Source organism: Mustela nivalis, assembly GCF_964662115.1.
Source record: "Mustela nivalis genome assembly, chromosome: 8".
Lineage (NCBI taxonomy): Eukaryota > Metazoa > Chordata > Mammalia > Carnivora > Mustelidae > Mustela > Mustela nivalis.
In genome coordinates, this window is record NC_139027.1 from 40,820,874 (window position 1) to 40,838,491 (window position 17,618).

General features: G+C 42.8%; 2 long non-coding RNA genes across 3 annotated transcripts; one reads left to right on the forward strand and one right to left on the reverse strand.

Moving 5' to 3' along the window:
• Nucleotides 1-5,242: 5,242 nt before the first annotated feature.
• Nucleotides 5,243-9,322, forward strand: LOC309871874. Its single transcript, XR_014315539.1, has 3 exons — nt 5,243-5,359; nt 6,712-6,850; nt 8,824-9,322. It is a non-coding gene; the product is annotated as an uncharacterized lncRNA (long non-coding RNA).
• Nucleotides 9,323-10,325: 1,003 nt separating this feature from the next.
• LOC309870936 lies at nt 10,326-17,582 on the reverse strand. 2 transcript variants are annotated; one of them, XR_014314880.1, is made up of 2 exons: nt 17,062-17,582; nt 10,326-10,950 (listed from the first exon to the last, which is right to left on the reverse strand). It is a non-coding gene; the product is annotated as an uncharacterized lncRNA (long non-coding RNA). The 2 variants fall into 2 exon arrangements; XR_014314881.1 differs by having other exon boundaries at nt 15,129-17,547.
• Between the last annotated feature and the right edge of the window lie 36 nt (nt 17,583-17,618).

Below are 17,618 nucleotides of genomic sequence, written 5' to 3' on the forward strand. Positions count from 1 at the left end.
CATTCCTCCTCAGTAATGATAAAAGCTCCCCCTCCCCGAAAAGCCTTGTGGGATGATGGGCTTCCACCCCCTCCCAGCAATAATGAGGCACCCTTTCCCCTCCCTTCCTGGATGGTGTCAGAATTGGTCAAGTGGGAAGCCACAACTTTCACCACCATTCCGTAGTAACATGGCATCCTGGCCTTCCTGAACTATCATCCCACTTCCTGTAAATCTGTAATTCTTTCAAAATAAAAGTTAAAACAACAACAGCAGCAACAACAAATCCAAAGACTTTGCTGTCCTCTTTCTGGTCCTCTCATGATCATGCCAGAGGACTGTATATGGGAGTTGGGGGAGGGCAGCAGAGAGAGAGAGAGAACAACCAAACATGAGCAAATTTCTAATTGTTTCCCAATTGGTAAATACTTTGAAACACTGTTTCTCTTTGCAACATTCTGTTGTCCTCAGTACCTGCTGGCCTTCCTGATGTGTGTGGCATAAAAGAGTATAAACAAGATTTTAAGTATGAACTCCTAAGAACTACTGGTCCAAAGCAGGGAGCTCCCATATGCCCCAGGCTACATGAGGATCATCGAGGGAGCTTTTTAAAAATATAAATTCCTGAGATGCCTCACGTGTGAGATTCTGATAGCTCTGATCTTGAAGAAGCATGATCTTGAGCCAATGCCCCTGTGGTTCCTATTGGCTGCAGCGGTTGCTCTGACTCAGAGCGGACAAGGTAAAGAGATGTGGGTGATGCTCCTTGATTTGTTCCATTCTAAATCTATGACTTAGGGCACGTCACTTCTCTTCACTCTCCTTGGCATATTGTTTTTGATGACTGGTTTAACCAGTTCTGATTAATTTTCAGAATAAAAGGGAATGTGAGAAGAACCTAGAGTTAGATAAACCTGTTGCCCTGGGGTGTCTGGGTGGCTCAGTGGGTTAAAGCCTCTGCCTTCAGCTCAGGTCCTGATCCCCGGGTCCTGGGATCGAGTCTGGCATTGGGCTCTCTGCTAGGCGGGGAGCCTGCTTCCTCCTCTCTCTGCCTGCCTCTCTGCCTACTTGTAATCTCTGTCTATCAAATAAATAAATAAAATCTTTAAAAAAAAAAAAAACAAAAACAAAACCTGTTGCCCTCACTGTTTTGTGTTCGCTGTCCCCCAAACCCTTCTTCCAGTCTGACACCTGCATTCTTAACTGCTTCCTCCTGGGGACTGAACGCTTGTTTCAGGGAAACAGCAGTGGAGGGTGGTACGGAAGTCCTCCCAGGCCTCTACACGGAAGCCAGAAGTTGTGCTTTTGGAACACTGTGATTGCCTCTGACAATGAGAACAAATTGACTGCAAAACCTCGAGTGCCATTCAGCCCACATCTGCCAGACCCTGAGAAGTGACACTCAGGTCTGCCCCAGGAGCTGCATCCATACACTAGCTGCTGGAAAAAAACAGGGCTGTGACTCTGGGGTTGTTACTTCCTGTCATGAGTGAGGACAACGGGGGGCTGGACAGATTCACCAGGTGGCTTCAGGCTCCAGGAAGACAACCTACGTCAGCTTCCTCAGGAGGCAACAGATTGCACTCTCTCTTATTTATTTTTTATTTTTTTTAAATTAATTTATTTATTTATTTTAAGATTTTATTTATTTATTTGACAGAGAGAGATCACAAGTAGGCAGAGAGGCAGGCAGAGAGAGAGGAAGGGAAGCAGGCTCCCTGCTGAGCAGAGAGCCCGATGTGGGGCTCGATCCCAGGACCCTGAGATCATGACCTGAGCCGAAGGCAGCGGCTTAACCCACTGAGCCACCCAGGAGCCCTATTTTTTTTTTTTTTTAAGATTTTATTTTTAAGTAATCTCTGTGCCCAACGTGGGGCTCAAAACCTACAACCCCGACATCAAGAATTACATCTCTCCCAACTGAGTCAGCCAGGCACCCCATCTTTTTAAAAATGAGTGAATCATATTCAGTAGCTTGATAACATTAAGCACGTGTCTGGTTTTATGTCACTTTCAGGATGATCCAAAACTTTTGGTCATCTATTTTATCCAGATGCATTACTTAAATGTCAGCTCCAATACCACCATAAAAACAACTAACTGGGTCAGAGGGAAGGTGAACTAACACTACCGGGGAGATTGTATGTGTCTGGAAGGGTGCCATGTGCTTTTTGTATATACTGTTTCTTCTATTCCTTATAATAAGCTTGGGAGGTAGGTGTTATCTATATTTTATATAAAAAACATATGGTTTGTGGAAGCTGTACAAGAGGGGTACTCCCCAGAGATTAAATATATGAAGGTGTGTATGTGTGTGTAAGGGGGGGCAATATTCACCTCTTCTTTATCTAGAGAAATTGCCACCTTTGTCATGTGAAAGGCAGATGCAAGAAATCACCTGGGAATTTTTGAAAACAGCTTCCCTTAGGTGGGTAGGGTGGACCTCCCTGGGATAACAGCAAGGAGGGAACAGAGGCTGGCTGAGAACAAAGCAGAAGCTGACACCCTGCAATCCCCACTCTTGGGTGGGACACCTGTGACATCTTCCAGGAATCTCTCCACTGTCTTACTGTTAATGCCTTGCTACAGGGAAAAAAACCACCTTGACAATGGCAAGGCTATTGTAGTTGCTCTTTACCAAAGAAAGTTCTTTTAAAACCTCCCTTTTTCCTTACCTCCCACAACCCCATAGTATATAATCAGCCACCCCTCACAACCCTGGTGCCCATGGTTTCTGTCCCCGTGCTTTGCTTTAATTAAGCCACCGTTTTGCACCAATGACATCTCAAGAACTCTTTCTTGGACTTTTAACCTCACAAAACAAACTGAGGGTTGCTGGGGGTTGGAAGGAGTAGGGATAGGGCTGTTGGGTTATGGACATTGGGGAGGGTATGTGCTATGGTGAGTGTTGTGAAATGTGTAAGCCTGACGATTCACAGACCTGTACCCCTGGGGCAAATAGTACATTATATGTTAATAAAAATAATTTAATAAAATAAAATAAAATAAAAATTCTTTCTTGGCATTGGCTTCGAAACTTCATGTCATCTTTCCCATATCGTTTGGCGCCTGAACGTGGGGCTTTGAGTCTTTCTATCTGATTTTGCACAGTTTCAGTGCAAAATTGGTGAGTACTTTCTCTCCTTTTCCTTTACTCTCATTTCAGGGGCTATTCAAGGAGTACGGTCTTATTGGAGCACTTTCATACCAGTTGATCAGGCTGCAATCTCTAGCCCATGGCTACTCTATGGGGAGGGGAAAGTCTGACTTTTGGCTGGAAGTTATTCCCCTGGCCAGTATGGTAGTAAGACCCAGAAACTTGATGCCTCTCTTACATAAAGTCATCTTATCTTGGGCATGGGACAGCCACCTAAATAACTAGCACGGCTGCCGATCTTGAGACTCCTGTGCTTATAAGGTTTTCTCCCGACTGATCTAATATGATTCCCTTCATATCCCCCATCTAGCCACTTCCGGCCTCAGGACCTCCATTGGGAGCCAGCTGAAACCAGTACCTGATGGAATTAAAACCCAACTGGGGGGACGCCTGGGTGGCTCAGTTGGTTGGGCAGCTGCCTTCGGCTCGGGTCATGATCCCAGCGTCCTGGGATCGAGTCCCACATTGGGCTCCTTGCTTGGTGGGGAGCCTGCTTCTCCCTCTGCCTCTGCCTGCCATTCTGTCTGCCTGTGCTCGCTCTCTCCCCCCACCTCTCTCTGATAAATAAATAAAATCTTAAAAAAAAAAAATGTAAAAAAAAAAAAAAAAAAACCCAACTGGGAACTGTTTCCTAGGGAAGTTGTCTATAAGGCCCACATGTGTTGGGATATCTCTTAGAATCATGATGGATTTCTACCTTTACTGTTTTCTGTCAATGTCCTATACTATTTAGATTACAAAATTGGTTAATACCCCCCTGTAAAACTTTTCTAGTGTTCTCCATGGGCTTAAAATGGCAGGTTCTTTAAGGCAAGGCTGGTCCATTCGCCAGCACCCATTGTAGTTTAGAATGCGATGGGAAAGCTGCGGGAGGGTGCCCTCCATCTTACAGAGGCCTTCAACAGCAGCAGTGATCATAGAGATTTTGTTAAGGGATGCCTTGGATTGCTTTGACACCAGGAACCTCTGACATATCCTGCATGTGGGATGCCACTTAGGAGTTAGGAGTTTTCTTTGGTAATGGACTCCCTCTAGCACCCTCATGGGAGTTTTTTCAGTCCCCAAGGATTCTCCCTTGGGATGCCTTGTAACCCACTGGAGACAATTCAGATTGCAAAATTTAGGGAAGTACTGATCTCCTGTAACACTGCAAGGCCTCAGTGGGATCTATCAGTTAGATCTCTTCTGCAGGAAACCGGGCAAATGGACCTGGGGTACCTTCATTGCTTATACCTAGGCCTCTGTTGCTCTACACCAGCACCCCAATGGCCTCTTGGAGAACATATTTGGCTAGTAAACTCTCTCCTGATGTTGGATGATAATTATCTAAATAAGCCTCCAACCAAACCCAGGTTGCTGGAGGAAATATATGCCATGCCTAGCAAAGGGGACTCTGACTCTCTTACTCTCTTCACTGTTCCCCCTAAGAGATGTGGGGGCTTCTCCCTCTCTCATTTCCTGGGCTGATGTCTGTCATTGGAGCCAACTGTGATTAGTCTCCCTTGGGACAGGGACCTTAAGGAATATTTCCAAGCAGCTACCAAAACTCCTTTGTTTTGGGGAAATTCCCTGTCTTCTCTGGCCCAATATGGATTGTCTATCCTGCCTTGTTGGCAGGAAAACATGGCATCTGCTCTTCTGTTGGAGTTGATGAGCTCTAGGACTGGGAAATCTTTCTTTGCCTTCTGGCAGCACGTGGCCTCTCTGCGTCCCCATCCCCTTCTCCCATTTCTGCACCACGTTGGGGCAGTCCTGCATGACCAGCTCTGTACCATCCTCGGTGCCTCAGGCACATGGCTCCCCCTCCTCTTCACACCATCACCAAAACCGCCTACTCCAGATTTCCCCACCAGTGTCTCGGGTAAAACGGGGAGGATCCGGGTAGAACATCATTCAATATTTAAACGAAGTTAGGTTTCTTGGTTTAATTAAAATAGACATGTCCTTAAAGCTACCAGCACTAAACGTGGAAATTTCATTCTGTCAAGGTTTATGGAAGGTCAAATAAGCTCATGTTATCTCTGTTGCAATTTGTTAGTAAAATGTTGACTAAAGTGATTGCTCATCAAAGTTTTTGTGGGTAATTGTTGAAATAGCTTTCAGAATCTTTGGTAACCTGAAACTTTACAGTTCTTATTGGATTAGAAATGGGATTGAATTCATTGGACATCTAGGTCTTTTCCAAATAGGGTAAAGTGCTAAAGCTCTGAGTACTGAATGTAGGTAAGTGCTTTTAATTTATTGCAAAGAACTAAGGATATTTGAGTCTGTTGGTTAAACATGTTTTGCTCAACTGATATGCAAGTCTGCTGTCTAAAAGTTTTGGTGTAGCAGTTCACAAAGGGTCACTACTTAGTCTTCACTGGAGACTAAAGTTTCTAAAGAATGCAAAATTCTACTAAATATAATTATTTAGGGAATAATAAGGGAAGCAACTCTATGTAGAAAAGTAGGAGGTATCTAAGAAAGATAAAAGGAATGGGAATGCATTTTTTAAGGTAAAAGAAAGTAATTTTGTCCTAAATAAGATGGTTGTTTGGAAAAGAAGGTAATTTTGTCCTAAATAAGATGGTTGTTTGGCATGGAACAAAAATCTGAATGCAAAAGAAAATTGTACAACGTTTGCGAAATACTTGGAAAATAATTTTAGGTGTGATCATAATGGACTAAGATTGAAATGAATGGGTTTTAAAGGAACACTCGTATAAAATTGAAATTCTCTCTGTTCAAAAGACAAGTTTTCCTGAATTGTTCATCTGCTCTGGATAAGAAAATGGGAAACCAAGTTGTTTGGTTTTTTTTCTCTTTTGTCTGCTCAGAAAACCAGTTTCTATGTTTTGTTTTTTATCAGGTCTTCCATTACTTGATTAAAACTTCTCAATATTAAAGAAGCTAAGTTTTGCTAACATCTATAGAGTCCTACATATTTGCCTTTCAAATCTTTTACTGTCACTTTGGTTAAATAAAAATGTTTTGTAATTATCTGTAATCCTATTCAGGCATGTACTATATAACTTAAAGGTTTTAAACTTTCCCAAGATTGGAATTGTAAATGAAGTCTCTCTAACTCATTAGGCCTTTTTATTTGCTTTGCTAAGTTACTCTGGAAGTACTGTTAAAGGATAAATAAGGCTTAGGAGGTTAACTTGGGGTAAGTGCTATAACTATCCTAGAAATGGCAATTCCTAAAGTTTCAGTGTAAGGTCACCACTTGATATTGAAGTGTTAGGGATTAGAGAAATAATCACATTTCCTTGCCAGCTATACTGTAAACTCTAATGTCATCAGATCTTTAACTAAGTCCATTCTGAGCTTTTTGTCATTGATAATTGTTTGAATTCTCTTGTAAAATGAGATTCATCTTCAAGGAGATTCATAAAAAGGGATTCAAGGCAAATACAGGTTCTTTAAATTACTTTTTAAATAAAACTGAAATGGCTTACAATTTCCAGAACTAAAACTGCATTCAAACTAAACAAGAAACAGTAACACAGGATTAACTGAATTGGAAAAAATTGAGTTTTTTGTGACTCTGATTTAAAACATTGCTGATTCTCTATTGTTTGCTCCTCTAGGCTAAGGAACCTTTAAGATCTGTGACTTACAGAAATGTGAAAATACTCTGTTTACAAATGTGAAAATACTCATTTGTAAACAGATCAAAGCATTCAACCTTTCTCTCTACCTGAACTCTCTGAAATTCAAAAGATCTCAGTAAGTATGCTTCTGTGGCAGTCATAGCCATTTGCATAAGTTTAATAAGAATCTATTCTTCTTATAACAGGACACCATTGGAAACATTGGTTATTTTATCAAGGCTTTGACAGGAATGTCATACTTCAGAGACATGCATAGACTCGGATATGACCAAACAGCTTTAAGGAACTAAGGTTGACTTTATGAAACCTGAAGTCATAAAGTCCCTTGGAAATGTTGGCCTGATACCTGGCCTAAGACTTCCCAGCAGCCTCACCAGCTGAGTAAAGAATGTCACTTCCTGGCAGGTGCTGGAAACTTAAGATACTTTGGGAATCTCAGTAAAGAGAAATCTGCCCAACTCTACAGGGATTGCAGGCAAGTACCTGCTTGGCTTCTGGCCTGGAGAGGCTACTAAAAGTTCAACCTAGAGATTCCTTATAAAAAGTTCCAGCAAAGCAGATTCTAAAAGATCTATATGATTAATCACTCTTTTGCTAAGCTTATGTAAATAATTATGCCAAGTTTGTTAAAATTGTGCTTGTTTGGCAAACAAATTAGTCTTGATTTGGCTATCTCTGGAAATGAAGGGTTAGAGAGGAAAAAAATTGTTTCAATAACACACTTTGTGGATGTTAAATTCTAGTTCTGATTGTCTTTAAATGCTTATTGTTTACCTAAAGCTAGACAACTTGAGGTAAACTTCAGAGAAATTGCCACAATAGCTCATAGACCATCTTTTACTTTACATTCTGTGGGGATAATAACAGCACCCCATGGGCATATGATTATTTGAACAACTCGAAATGGGATTGATTCCCCAAAAGCTGTATAACTCCACTAGCACCTTGACCAATTCTATGTGGCTGGAATGACAAAAATCCTTCCCTGAAAGCCAGAGCATACCCCACTCCAAAGGGTTAACTATGGGCTTGTGGAGCTAATAGATTGGATGACCCCACTTTCCTGGTGATTGGACTGGATGGTGACTTGGGGATGCTCTTATCTCTTGACAAGTCTTCCCCCATTTGCCAGTGATTCCTCCTTAATTAAAACTAGTGGCAGTAGTTTCATGGGAAGGGATAAGAAAAGCTGGGTATGTTATGGTCTAATAGACTGAGGCCAAAGCCCTATTGGCAAATATGTCTGCCCCAAGAGCAGAGTTAATAATGCCCAGCTGTGCTTTGCAATTGGCAAGAGCCTTAAATATTTATACTGACTCCAACTATGGGACTATTATCAAGCCACAACTCCCCAATCAAATATGGGCCTAAAATTATTGCACGTTCAAAGAATGGCCCTCCAAAACTGAGTAGCCCTTGAAATCCTGACTACACTTCAAAGAGCCCCAGTATTATATGGCTGGCTCCTGGCTGGGACCTAATGGCTATGGCACTCTAACTTGAGGCCATGGCTTCCCCCAGCCTGGACAGGCCACTGTACTCTGGGTTTTGCCTGGATGCACAGGCACTTTATTAAAACCATTACTAACCCAGCTAACTTTCCAAATTTAAAACAGTGGTGGGCACAGTTTGTGTTACATTGGTGTAATCACCTAGCATCCATCTCTGTTACCTCTTTGAAACTGGAGAATGTTGTTTGACACATAGAAACTCTTAATTACATGGTCAAAGCCCTAAATGAAACTCAGAGCATCTCTCCACTAAATAATAAAGTAACATAAATGTGTGAAATCGTTCTACATAATTGAATGGCATTAAATGTTCAATTGTTTCACAAGGTGAAACTTGGGCTAGCATAAAAACAGGATGCTGTGCATACAGTCAGGTTACCACAAAATACTTCTGGGTTTCTGACTGACATGAATACTTAAAATGGAGCTTTAAATATTTCCCCTTCAGGGATTGCTCTAAACTCTTGGACTGGAGGAAAATTATCAAAGGTCAACTATCAGAGCTCTCTCTTATTCAGACTTCTCTTTTCTCAGTTACAATATTAACCTTACTCTGTTATTTCCATTGTCTCCTTAGTGCTAAGACTCCTTCACTGACCTAACTTCCAGATTTGACAGCATTGGATTCACCTGCCTTGCCCTTTTGTAACCCCAGTATTGACCTATAGGTAGGGACATCTCTATGCCCTATTTCAGCAGGAAGATATCACAGAAAATGAGACCTTCTACCTTCAACAGCCTTAAAGATTTCAGGGTCAATTTGTTCAGGGGGTTAATGAGCTAGCTAACAGAAGGATGGCTGAAGACAAAGCAGAAGCTGACACCCTGCAACCCCCACTCCTTGGTGGGACTCATGTGACATCTTCCAGGAATCTCCCCACTGTCTTAATGTTAATGCCTTGCTACAGGGGAAAAACAACCTTGACAATGGCAAGGCCATGTAGGTGCTTTTTAGCAAATGAAAGTGCCTCCCCCAACCCCATTGTATATATCAGCCACCCTGCACAACCCAGGTGCAGCTCTTTCTACCCATGGGTCCTGTCTCTGTGCTTTAATAAACCATTTTGCACCAAGGATTTCAGCCGTTGACTTTGAACTCTAAGTAAGTCATCTTTCTCTACATCAAAGGGATGTGACCTCTCTTAAGAGGAAGGTGGAGAGGAGGGACAACTGGGAATTGGGGGTGACCAGAAGCAGAGGATGGTGGATCTGCAAGGTGGGCTAGTCTTCAACCAGTACTCCAGGATCACTGGGACACTGCTTGATAGGAGAAGGAGGCTTAGCAGTCAGTGTTGCCTGAAAACATGGACTGCAGCAGCCTGGACAGCTGTCACCTAGTTCTGTCAGAAACAGCCAGCTGGGTCATTTCCTGCTCCCTTCAGACTGTCGCAAGCATCAAGAAGAACAGAATGTCAGATCTCCTTGCTGTTTTCTGCATATTGGGAGTGAAGCAGAGCATACGAGTCACTCCTTGAACTTCATTAAAAATAAATGAGAAATCTGAGATTCAGAGAGCAATGAGGTGGTAATTCCAGGCTGATACTGCTGTGTGTGCCACGGCAGACATATGAGCTCTGGACGGGGATGGTGAAGCCTGTGTATATTCTGTTCCATGTTTGTGAGCTGTTCCCCTTCACCAGAACTAGGTGGACATGAGTAATGAACTTTGAGGGTTGAGTTTTCTGCTGGATAGAAACTATATCTCTACCAGACAAAAATATTAAAGTTAATGGAGAGCTTTGCATAGTCTGTCCTAATCACATTTCATCCATAAAAAACCAAAACTCAATTTTTTTTTTCTGGTTATAAAAATGTTAACCTTGGAGAACACTTAAAAGATACTGAAAAGAATAAATCCCAAAGTAGAAATTATCTGCAAAATTTATAACGAACAAGTATATTGTTTTTGCTTTAACCATGAAAGAAGTTAAATAAAGGTTCATCTTTCTAGAGAATGAAGTAATAATTTGGAGGGCATGTTAGAAAATGTTCTAGAATGAATTGGAAGGTGTGCGTCCTTGTGGGCCCATGTAAATCCTTTAAACTTCTGTCAGGATATCAGACTTGAAAGCCCAACACTTTTTTTTTTTTTAAGATTTTATTTATTTATTTGACAGACAGAGATCAAAAGTAGGCAGAGAAGCAGGCAGAGAGAGAGGAGGAAGCAGGCTCCCTGCTGAGCAGAGAGCCCAATGTGGGGCTGGATCTCAGGACCCTGGAATCATGACCTGAGCCAAAGGCAGAGGCTTTAACCCACTGAGCTATGCAGGTGCCCCAAAGCCTAACACTCTTACTCACTGCACAAATCTATGAGGCCCCAGTGAAAAAGGTAATCTTCAAAGCCCCAGGTGATTTAAATGTTGACCAGAGATGAGTGTTGAAGCCTGAGCCAGAGTTGCCTAATTTGGTAGCTGTTTTTTTTTTTTTTTTTTTTTTTTTTTTAATGGAGTGCTTTGTCTTCTGGGAACATGGGTCACTCTCTCCCACCTTAGAGTCCTTTCTCAGGCAACTAACAGCTTCCCAAGAATCCTTTCCTCTCTTTTCCTTTCTATAGGCCTCAGTCTTCTTTCCTTTTAATACCAATTCCTGGGATTCCTCGCCCCTTTACCAGGCTACAGAGTGGGACACACGTCACAACATCTTCAGCTACACACCAGAGTCTCAGGGAATCTTGTTCTCTCCTAGTATCTTGGGTTTTCATCTGCTACAAAAATAAATAAATAAATAAATAAATAAATAAATAAATAAATTAAACAATACACACACAGAGAACTTCCAGAAGATGTACTTGAAGAAAAAAAGTTACTCTAGAAGGATCAGAAGCTGGTGGAAAAAGAGCTTTCCTATGATTCCAGAAATTCTCAATGCGAATCACTCATTCATGTGAAGACACTGGCAGTCTGTGTTAAAATGTACAACAAACATGTAATTTTGGGAGGGACTATCAAACTAGGCCAAAGTCCTAGGGTATTTCATCCCTAGGAGACAGCATGACCCTGAGAAACAGGGCACTGTTTGCGCAAGTTCTTAGAGCTGGTGAGAGAATGGCTGGATCCAGCACTGGGCATTGGGAGAGCACTGCCTCCCTAGGGAAAAGGAGAGGGGTCAGCCTTGGAAAGAAGGGGGAAAGAGCGACACTCAAACCGAGCTGTTTTTTTCATGGTTTTGCTGAGGACTGACCTTTGCTTGCTTATCAGACTTTCTCCTGGAAGGGACATCTGGTAGACACTGTGATGCACCATCCAGATGCCCCTTTAGTGAAAGACACGCTGCCCTCCCAACAGGGAGTGCTGTTGGTAGTCTTCAGCTGCCTCCAGCTCCCCACAACCTTTTCAGGAATTTCCTGAACATAGGCGGGTGCCTCAACCTACCCTATGATCATACCCTTCCCAGGGCTGTTCACACCTTGGTGAACCCCGACCATCTTGTCTAATTCAGGGCAACTCTGAAGGGCACTGGCCAAGATGTGATCGAACCTGCACAAAGCTCGACCAATCTTGCCAACCTTGCTCTCTTCCCTTCTGCAAGAGTTGGACCCCAGGATACTCTTGCACAGGGTGTTCAGGCTCTGCAACAAGTCTGGGGGAAAGAAATTATATTTGGAAACCATTTCCTCTAAAGGGGAGGTCAAAGCTCTTGACACTCCTGAAAGAATCCAGTGCAGATGAGACCTCCCTTTTGCAGGTGCTGAGAGGAACAGTCATTCAAAGAAGTGTAAGAAGCTTTCAGGAGGGCCCTGCAAGTGCAATTCAGAAAGTTATTTGTCCCTAAGACAGCCAAGGTGGCAGTGCCCACCCTGTAAAAGGGAAAGAACCTTTGCTCAAATCAGCTGGTGGTGCTAGTTAGCTGGTTCGTTCTTAGAATTGCGCTGTGTGATTCTGCCTCTCTTTGAAATTGCACTTGAGATGAAAATAATCCCATCTTTCTCACTGATTTTTTGTAGTCCTCCAAGAGCTGAAGCTTTGTCTGGGGTCAAGTGTTTCTGATTTGTGTTGTACCATCTTCCATAAGTAAGGCCAAGGATACAAGCTCCTATTCACTGCATTTGTTTTATGAAGGGATTAGTCATACCTACAGTGGTGCCTGAGAGCTCAGCCTGGCTCTTCAGGGTCTCTTGGCTACAGTACGTTTCTCTGGAAGTGTGCTTGTATCACCGAGGATGAAGCAGCTTTTCTCCTTTTGGAAGGTGGCTGGAAGTTTTGTTTTTCCCCAGAAAGATGTTGGCAGAACTAGGCCAAGACCTCCATTCCTATGTTGAGACCTGCTCCCCAATATGAAGGTATGAGGAGGTGGGACTTTTGGGAGATAATTAGGTCATGAGGGTGGAACCCCATGACTGGGATCAGGGTCCTTATAAAAGGGGCCTCAGAGCACTGTCTTGCCCCCCTTCTTGCTCTGAAGAGGACAGCCCAGAAGAGGGTCCTCACCAGACCCTGACCATGCAGGCACCCTGATTGATCTTGGACGTCCAGCCTTCAGAACCGTGAGAAATAAATTTCTGTTGTTTATAAAGTACTCGGTCTGTGGTACTTTGTCACAGCACCCTGAACTAAGGCCTTAGAGAAGGTTCCTTTTATTCATTCCCACACGGCAGAGTCAGAATGCCTAGGTGAATACACACAAAGCTTTGGCATATCCACCTTGTAGCAGGAAGGTAATGTGTGATACTAATACTTTTCCTTCCAGTAGCTCCTTCTATTCTTTGACCCTTTTCTCCCTGGTATTTCTAAGCCTTCCCCTCACCAATTTCTTTTTGGCCTTCTCAGTCCATTGCCCCAGGAAAGGAATGTGTACCTAAAACTCCCCGAGAATGACAGAAACAACTTAGATTAAGGCCAAAAAGTGTGAATTAATATTTCCAAGACCAGAAAAGGGATCCCAGGCTAGGAAAGAGGCAGGGAGCAGGAGAGCTGAGGTGTTGATTCCCCCTTGCCTCCCTGCTTGAAGGTGAAGAAAGAATCCTAAAATGATTATGGGAAGCAAGATGTATTAGTGTGTCCAGGTTGCTATAAAGAAATATTACAGACTGGGTGGTTTAAACAACAGAAATTTCTTTCTCATGGTTCTGAGTTCTGAAAGTCCAAGATCAAGGTGCTGGCTAATTTGTTTCCTGGTAAGAGTTCTGCTGGCTTGCAGATGGCTGCTTTCTCACTACGTCCTCACATGGTGGAAAGAAAGAACTCTTTGGTATTTCTTTTTAGAAGAACACTAATAATATTGGTGTTTAATCCTAACTTACTTAATTTAATCCTAATTACTTCCTTACTCTAAATATAGTCAAACTGGGGGTTAGGACTTCAAAATATGAATTTGGGGGGTGGGGAGATAACTTGGTCCATAACTCAGGAACTTGTTGCCCCCAACAAAGAGAGAAAGAGATAGATGGAGAGGCAGAGAGAGAAAGCAAGCTGACTGGTTATAAAATTCTGCTAAACAGTGTGTCCAGGCAAGCACGGATATTTGCTGTGGTTTCACATGGAACAAGAGGGGCTGAGTGCTTCTCATGTATCTGAGAAGAGTGAAATACCAACTGAGTATTACTCCCACCTTAAAAGACCACCAGAGACGTGAGTCAAAGCCAAGCAGCAAGGGTCGTTTATTGCAGGTTCGAACCTGGACCTCTGCGCCGCTCGTTGCCGGTAACGCGGAGAGGTCCAGAGCTGGGTTGGTGCAGGGTTTTTATAGACAGATACAAACAAGTTTCGGGTAGGGCTGAGCTGATTGGTTGACAGTTTGAATAGGTATACTTGGCGTCAGTGGATTGGGTCAGGGGACCCGCGCAGGAAAGCAGGGGTCCACGCAAAAAGCAGACAAAGGGTCTGCGTGAAAGCAGACAAAGCAATCTTACGGAAGCAGAACTGGCCGGTTAGCCCGCGCGCACGAAAAAGCAAGCGTTCATACAGAAGCCAAACTAGCTGGTTAACAGGATAAAAATGCACTTCTAGCCAGGGGGGTTCTTTTGGTCTTTCAAGAGCCCATAGACGGCTGATAGAGCCAGACCAAAAGGAATGCTGCAAGTAGGGGGAAGGCATGATATAGCAGTAGCAGAGAACAAGATAGAAGGATGCACGTATTAGGGGCTGCCTGTGTAGATGGAGGATCAAATGCTTCTTCTACTTCATTCACCTTACCCCAGCAGAAATCCAAATTTAGGTAAAACTCTGGTGAAAGGAGATGGATTTGAAATCCTGGCAGAATGGGGGCTCAGAATAAAATGAAGGTAAAATACAGAACTACAACTCCTCTTGTACATATATATTTAAAAAAAAAAACCAAACGTATTTTGTTTATCAGGTAGAGAATCTACCAGAGTCTTGGTCAGATTCTCTTTCTGCTTGGATTATAAATACCAGTGACTACAGCTGATTTATTTCCTTAAAAACAAGGCAAATGAGAGACTTTGTTCCAGTAGATAGAAGCTCTTTCCTTAGCTCAGATCTCTCAAGATTCTTGGTTGCAAAGAGCGGAGACCACTTCAGGTTAAGTTAAGCAGAAAAAGACACTGCCATGGGGTAGTAAGCATAGACACTAACTGTCTTGACTGCTGGTCTCCTGACTCCCCCACCAGCCTTGTTCTTGAGTCCCAATTGTCCCCTTTTCCTCCCACATTAGCAGCCACATAGAAGGGTGAAGTGGGGGAGTAAGAGGATGGATGTATGCGTGCATATGTGCAAAATGGATCTGGAAGTATACGCAAGAAATTGGGTAATATGGATTTCACCCAGGGTGAACTGGATGGTGGGGAAACAGGTAGAAGGAAGACTTTTTATTATATAAATTTTTGTAACTTTTGATTTTTTTATTCATTGGAAAGATAGCCCACTTTAAAAATGAATAATTCTAAGTCCTTGTTCAGTCCAATTCAAAACATAAATCTTATACCTAATTCAAAGCTCCTTACACGTTCTGAAGACTGGCAGGATCTGTGGCTCCACAACCTGCAGCTGGGAAGGAGTCAAGGTCTGTTTTCTCCTCCTTTTACTCTTCCTCATCTTCACTTTCCTTGCTCTTGGCTCCAGCAGTGGACGGGTAAGCTTTGGATAAAATCTCTTAAATGGTGCAATTGGAGGTTCCCGCTGGTCCTTACACTCTGATATGCTGGCTCTTTGTGGGTTTTTCAGTGGCTCCTCGCCTCCCCACCCTGTGTAGGAAATTCCATCTGCACAGTATCCTGATGAGTTATGTGCTCTTTGGCTGATCTCTTGTAAAACCTCCCCCACTATTGTCACCCTCCTGTCCCTGGGGGATCTTTCATGGTCTTTTATGCTATAGTCCCTTGCGGCAGCAGAGGGTTCTTAGAGGGAAGCTCGGATTTCTTTCCTGGAATCAATCGAATATTACACATCTTGCCATACCAAACAATGCCCTTCCTACAAACAAGGGCTGCTTCAGCCAGCCTCCTGCCTTGAGTTCTCCAGGCAGTAAACAGGCATTAGTCTTTACGTGTAGGTCTGAAATCAAACTCAAGATTTCCTGAGTACTCTGACTATATCTGCTCTGGGGCACTGAGGTAGGCTCATGGATTTCTGGGGTTCTGTGGGGATTTATCTCAGATTTCATGCCAGTCCTTTTTGTAAGGAGCCTCTGCCACCAACTTTTCTGGGAGTGAGGGGAGAGGGGAACATTCGGGGACCACTCATGACTCTGCATTCCCTCGTTCAATGAATTCAGTCTTTTGCTTATTTGAGTTGTTAGAGTATGAGTATAAGAATTCAAAGACAAGTCTGACCTGCTCTTATTAAAATCCGGAGGGGGCTAGCTCTTAGGCTGCCCACCTTAGAATGCAGAGTTCTAATGGCCTGTTGCCCTCAGCTTTGGGGCTTTAGCCAAAGTTTTGTTACAAATGGAAATGTCCTAGTTTACATCTGGTTACTCATATCGCTAAAAACTTCAAAATAACATTCTGCCACGTAAAGAAAGTTCTTATCTTTAATAACTACCATTTTACTGAACGTTTATAAGGTACAAAGAATTTTACATATTAATGCATTAACTACTCACAACACTATTATGATATAGGGATTTTCATGCCCATCTCAGTGAGAAAACCTGAGACCCATAGGTCCCATAGGCCGACATCAGAATTGGAATTTGAATCCAGATCTGTTTGACTTCAAAATCAAACTGCATATAAAAATGAGTAGTACAATTAGCGTCTACTGCTATTGTCTCCCACCAGCGAGCTACAGAATTACGGTGGAAGTATAGTTATTGTGAGTAATTGATCACAATAGGCCCATCAAACATCATGTGTGGATTCAATAAATAGATGTATATGCTATTTCTTATCTATCACTTCAACAAATAATGCTCAGCAAAGGAGTTCTCTTTTTGTGCCAGGTGGGGATACATCAGGGTACCAAACAAGCTAAAATCCCTGTTCTTGTGGAAATAAAAATGTTAAAATCATAGCAGAAATTACATTTTTTTTTGTCATCACACATTTTACTAATTAACTAAAACTGAAAATATGACTTATCATGTGAAGGCTCAGAAAGAACTTTGCCACTGAAAATGAGTCTTCATACTGGGCCCATGTGGAAGCCACTGATAGTATTTAAATAAATGATTGCAAGGACACGATACATTAGATGAAGGAGGGATTTGTGAGTAGTCAAGTCCAAGCCGGCACTGACAATATCTGGGTCATAGAAGAAATATTAGGCAATCTCCACTGGGTAATCCCTTTTATACATCAAACAGCTCAGTGTAAATTATAATTACTACTTCAGTCAATTAGAATAATAATTCCACTGATGAAAATGATGAGGAATCTCAGGAACATGGTTGGAGGCAGGGAGATGGATTACTTTACCTCGTGTTTACCCTTTGATTCTGGGACTCTGAGGTTCCTTCTAAAGCTCTTACAGCAGTGACCTTTGGTTTAAACAGGGAGCAGTCATATTTGATCTGTAACTTCAGTCATCCAAGATCCCAGGAAAAAAGTGACTCATTCATTTAGTGCTACTTAAAAGCTGTATCATGGCTTGTTTAACCAAAAGATCCGTATTCCAAGAAATTAAGTGACAGTAAGGTAGCTTTTGGTCTTTCTCATCACTTCTTATCTTCACGGGATAATAGCGCTGTTACCGTGGGTAATTCTTCCAGGTCCTCACAGCGGGGGCCGGTAAGCAGTATTAGCCTCTCCACATGCCAGCCGAGCTAAATGGAAGAGCAGATTGGTTTAGAAACACGCAGGGTTCTGCACTGCTCTTCCCATCTCGCCACGACTTCCTCATTCCTCTTGCCACCCCATCCCCGCGGCACGAGTACCCGCTTTGCGGCTCGCTCCGCCTCCCGCAAGCCTCCACTTAAACTACAACCAGGTCGAAGCCATCAAACTACATTTCCCATAATGCTTAAGCGCTGACG